This window comes from Phyllobates terribilis, unplaced genomic scaffold (assembly GCF_046119375.1).
Source record: "Phyllobates terribilis strain yellow unplaced genomic scaffold, ASM4611937v1 Scaffold_8__6_contigs__length_399053987, whole genome shotgun sequence".
Classification (NCBI taxonomy): Eukaryota; Metazoa; Chordata; class Amphibia; order Anura; family Dendrobatidae; genus Phyllobates; species Phyllobates terribilis.
The window spans coordinates 51,342,386-51,348,423 of NW_027362768.1; positions in this window are offsets into that span (position 1 = coordinate 51,342,386).

Here is a 6,038-nt window from a genome sequence, read left to right on the forward strand (position 1 = left end):
TCTACAGGTGTAGTGACGATATTGACTCCATGGGTCTTTTCCAGAAACAGGCAGCAGCGTATGCTGCTGAGTGAAAATTGGAAACTGCCGTTGTAGTGACCAGTACGCTGTGCCCAGCTCATGCTTCTGGAGACACACACCTGTAAATAAGGGAGGCTCTCATCGCTACAGAAATGCCAAACATGTGGGAGCTAACTGCGGTTCAGGCACACTGGAGCTCAGAAGGGAAGGGGCATTTGGATTTGGGAGTGCAGAATTTGGTCAATTTCTATGGAGGGGCGATGAGCCATGGCCCTTATCCAGAGCCTTTGTGCTACCAGTAATGTGGAAGCCAATATATTTCTGATAACAGATGACGGACCTGAGTGGGGAATTTTTTTTGTGGATTGATTTGAAGCTTTTGTTGGGACCATTTTACATAAAATTTTGGATCACATTTATCCTGCGCTTTACGCTGAGCCCTAATATCAGGGTTTTCATCTAAATCTCCAAGTGATGTGATTCAGATGAACCCCAGGGGGATCCATTCACTATTATGATGCAGCAGAATTACTCTGGACTTCGCCTGGCCTCTGTTCAGCGTTGTCCTTTTCAGAAGTGTACAAAACTGTGGGCGACGGCACTTTTATGCACGCCTAATAAAAAGATGAACGCTGACAGATCATAGGCCAGACGGCGTTCACAGTGTCTCCATCTGCCTCCTTATAGGGAATCTTCTGCCAAGTGTTCTGTCTGAATCAGGTATTTCAGAGATTTACAGGGAAACCCCGGTGTAAGGGCAGAATATATGTATACACACACGTGTATATATATACAGGGTGGTCCAAAAGTAGGTGGACAGAAAATAAAAACATTTATTTTGATTTATATATAAAATTATATTTACTAACACAAGCATAACATTGACAATTAAATTTTATTCTGAACAATAATACAAAAGCCCTTAAATTTTATCAACGCAGGTGCTCAACTTGTTATCCATTACAATTTGCACAGCTTTGAAGTCTGCCTCTTACGCTTCGACAAACTTTTTTGCACAAGTCTCTTTGGGTATTAATTTCTTGAAATGCATCTCTTATGTAATTTTGGATGAGTCTGTGAGGAATGAAAAGTGGAATCTGATTGGTTGCTAAGGGCAACTGAGCCAGTTTCACTTTACACCATGTTTGATAAATCTCCCCCTTCATAACCTTATTACACTTTCTGTCCACCTACTTTTGGACCACCCAGTATATACACTGCTCAAAAAAATAAAGGGAACACTCAAATAACACATCCTAGATCTGAATGAATGATATATTCTCATTGAATACTTTGTTCTGTACAAAAGTTGAATGTGCTGACAACAAAATCACACAAAAATCATCAATGGAAATCAAATTTATTAACCAATGGAGGCCTGGATTTGGAGTCACCCCCAAAATGAAAGTGGAAAAACACACTACAAGCTGATCCAACTTTGATGTAATGTCCTTAAAATAAGTCAAAATGAGGCTCAATATTGTGTGTGGCCTCCACTTGCCTGTATGACCTCCCTTCCATGCCTGGGCATGCTCCTGATGAGGTTGCGGATGGTCTCCTGTGGGATCTCCTCCCAGACCTGGACTAAAGCATCCGCCAACTCTTGGACAGTCTGTGGTGCAACCTGACGTTGGTGGATGGAGCGAGACATGATGTCCCAGATGTGCCCAATTGGATTCAGGTCTGGGGAACGGGCGGGCCAGTCCATAGCTTCAATGCCTTCATCTTGAAGGAACTGTTGACACTCCAGCCAAATGAGGTCTGGCATTGTCCTGCATTAGGAGGAACCCAGGACCAACCGCACCAGCACATGGTCTCACAAGCGGTCTGAGGATCTCATCTCGGTACCTAATGGCAGTCAGGCTACCTCTGGCGAGCACATGGAGGGCTGTGCGGCCCTCCAAAGAAATGCCACCCCCACACCATTACTGACCCACTGCCAAACCGGTCATGCTGAAGGATGTTGCAGGCAGCAGATCGCTCTCCACACTCTGTCACATGTGCTCAGTGTGAACCTGCTTTCATCTGTGAAGAGCACAGGGCGCCAGTGGCGACTTTGCCAATCCTGGTGTTCTGTGGCAAACGTCCTGCACGGTGTTGGGCTGTGAGCACAACCCCCATCTGTGGACGTCGGGCCCTCATACCACCCTCATGGAGTGGGTTTCTAACCCTTTGTGCAGACACATGCACATTTGTGGCCTACTGGAGGTCATTTTGCAGGGCTCTGGCAGTGCTCCTCCTGTTCCTCCTTGCACAAAGGCAGAGGTAGCGGTCCTGCTGCTGGGTTGTTGCCCTCTTACGGCCCCCTCCATGTCTCCTGGTGTACTGGCCTGTCTCCTGGTAGCGCCTCCAGCCTCTGGCAGACACAGCAAACCTTCTTGCCACAGCTCGCATTGATGTGCCATCCTGGATGAGCTCCACTACCTGAGCAATTTCTGTGGGTTGTAAAGTCCTTCTCATGATACCACGAGTGTGAAAGCACAACCAACATTCAAAAGTGACCAAAACATCAGCCAGAAAGCATTGGTCCTGAGATGTGGTCTGTGGTCCCCACCTGCAGAACCACTCCTTTATTGAGGGTGTCTTGATAATTGCCAATAATTTCTATCTATTGTCTATTCCATTTGCACAACAGCATGTGAAATTGATTGTCAATCAGTGTTGCTTCCTAAATGGACAGTTTGATTTCACAGAAGTTTGATTTACTTGGAGTTATATTCTGTTGTTTAAGTGTTCCCTTTATTTTTTTATTTATTTGGTCCCCAGTTCCTATCAGGATGAAGGGAGGAAGTGGGGACCAAACCTTATTGTTGCGCACGCCGGCGGTCACTGGAATGGAAGTCACAGTGACTCCCCGGCGCCTGGGCACTAGAGCCCAGCAGTGTAAAATAGGGCTGAGAGAAAAAAAAACGAGCCTTACGTTATAGGCGCATTGCCCATGCGCGGGATATGCATAACTAGACTGCAAGTCAAAGGGCACTGTGATACAGGGGAAAGGGGAATATTTAAATTAAGTAGGTAGGCGGGGATTTCTTGTATAGGAAAACGGATTTTATAAAAATATATTTCAAATCAAGCAGACCGCTAATATGGGCCATACAGGTCTTACAATTCCCAAAAAGTCCTGAATTGAGCAAACTTTTCCTGATGCTAAGCTCGCAAATGTTTTACATGGGTTCATTCACTTACATACATTGCAGTTACCGCATTTAAAGCATCCACATATTTTTTTTTGTCCAGCCAGGTACCTGCTTTTTGTGGACTAGAATATAGGCTATGGCACATAAATGGTGTGCATAATGGACGTCTGAATGATATCTCTGAGCTCTAAGGGGCTTAATGAACAGATCCTCTACACATGGTCTTTGTGACAGTATCTCGATTGTGTTACTAACAAGTACTTGTATGCCCCATATGACATTTTTGAACGTTACTACAAGATGAAGGTCTGATTTATAGGAGAAATGCAGTGAGTGTTCAGTGGCGCTGGATGATTTTGGACCTGTGCGTTCCAGCGTGGAACGCAACTGCCGGTTTCCAGCTCCATTGGTCGCGCAGGCGCTAAACGTATCAGAGTGTTCCAACTTGGACCCCAGGTGCCTCCGGTCACATCAGGAGCGCCTGCGCCTTGTGTACGTGTGCGCTCCAGCAGGGAGCGCAAACACTTCCGGGCCACACGATGCGCGTCACCAATCATCCTGTAATCAGACAAGTGAACCCATTGGGAGGAAAGGAAAGTGAGGGGAAGGAAGAAGATCACCCTATGACAAGGTCAGGATGGTATCTTAGTAACCATGCCCACCCTCTCCAACCTGACTGCGATTATTGGAAGCTCCAACAAGGAACCTATCAGGCTCCACAGTGGGTGGCACCCTAATTGTGGAGCCATATTTAAAAAGCACAGCATGTTCAGCACAGGTATACCAGAATGGGCTTTGGATCATCCAGAGTATCTATACATCTTATAAACATGAATTCTGTCCTCCTGCTGAACTAATAAAGGAGAAACGCGTTGAGGCAGAGGCAATCTTTACGAACAAGAATTAAAATGTTATCTATGTTTTATATGATCTATTCATTTTTGTCATGTGCTCTAATTCCCCCTCCCTCTCAGAAGACAGTATCTGAATGTCTGGTGGTAGGTTCCCTAATTATTGTCTTAACGAGGGACGTATAGGGAAAGGGAGAGTCGCCGAGGAGCAGGGGCGCCAAAACCTCGTTATCTAGAGTGCCAACGTCCGCTACAAGGCAGGACAAAATCAGTGAACATTGTAGGGTTTCTTTCATTGGTCCTGGGATCTTGTTTTCACCCCCATGACCTGACCGATAAATCTGCCCCTCTTTACATTAACTCTGAATTGATGGTTACAATTGATATATACCTGCAATCATGTTTGAAAAACGGGATATATGTTTGTCTTTGGGATTAAGGGACCAGTATCTTGGAACATTATACATTATATTGCCTTTAATTCAGTCCCAAGTGGTCTGAACTTTAGGCCCTTTGTATGTTTTTTGTCTTTGTTGTTTAGTTCCACTAAGGGTTTTTGTTTGGAGATTTTTAAAAAACAATATTAATAACATGTTTTTTTTAAGGGTTCTATGCATGCTATTTAATGATCCCTTATAGTTTCATTTGATGCATTTACATCGTAGATTCCGTCTCTCACAGTTGAAGTGTACATACGATAAAAATTACAGACCTCTCCATTCTCTGTAGGTGGGAAAACTTGCATAATCGGCAGTGTGTCAAATATTTATTTTCCACACTATCCATGGGAGATATACATGCTGGTATTTATCCCATTCTTTTTTCCACTAGCATAAAAAGGATAAGGTATATTTTCCAACATATTAGTAGATTAATATTTCAGTTTTATTGATTGTTTGCCCCATACAATAGCATTTTGCACCCTCACATGCAATTATAATGTATTACTTAGTAATATGCAGCCCTGAATACTGCAAACAAGTGTGAACATTAAACCCTTAAGGACCAAGCCACTTAGTATGTTAATGACCGAGACTCATTTTCCAATTCTTACCAGTGGCAATTTATGTGGTACAGAAAAAAATTTTGTGCCATGTTAGCCAGTCGTTAGAAAAATATTTAGATTTAAGAGTCCTCAGTGGTTGATACCTTTTAAAGGGAATCTGTCACCCTCTGGGAGTTATCAGACCTCTAATATGGGAATACAGGATATAGAAATGCAAATCTATACCTACCTGTATGGCCCATATTAGCGGTCTGATTACAGAGAAATGGCTTTTTAGAAAATCCTTTTTCATATGCTTCACGACCGGGGGACGCCAAGAAATCCCCACCTATATGCTTAGGACGCCAAGAAATCCCAGCCTATGAGCCCAATTTCCATATTTCTCCCCTCCCCTGCACATCACAGGGCCCTGCACACACTTAGTGTTCACATCCCGCGAATGCGCAAAGCGCCTCTACAGTGAGGCACGTTTTTTTTTGCAGTGAGCATATTGACACCACATGTGTTTCACAAAATTTTATACCATTGAGTGGTGAAGAAAAGTACATTTTTTACCACTATAATGTTTTAGCCCCAGATTTTACATTTTCACAATGGGAAATAGGTAAAAATGACCACATAATTTGTTACACAATTCTTTTGTGAACGTAGCAATCCCCCATATGTGGCTGTACAGTACTGTTTAACCACACGGCGAGACTCGGGAGGGATGGAGCGCAATTTGACTCTTGGAGAACGAATTTTCGTAGAATAGTTTGTGGACTTAAATATATAGAGCCCCCAAGTGCCAAAAGAGCAGAATCCCCCCTCAACTGACCCCAATTTGGAACTTACACCCCTCTGGGAATTTATCTACAGGTGTAGTAACAATTTTGCTAGCAATGGATGTTACTGAGTGAAAATGCAAATATCCCATTCTAGTGCCCAGTACATTGTAGTGCCCAGCTCGTGCTTCTGGAGACACGCACCCTGTAAATTAAGTGGGCTCTCCTCACTACAGTAATGAAAACATGTGGATGC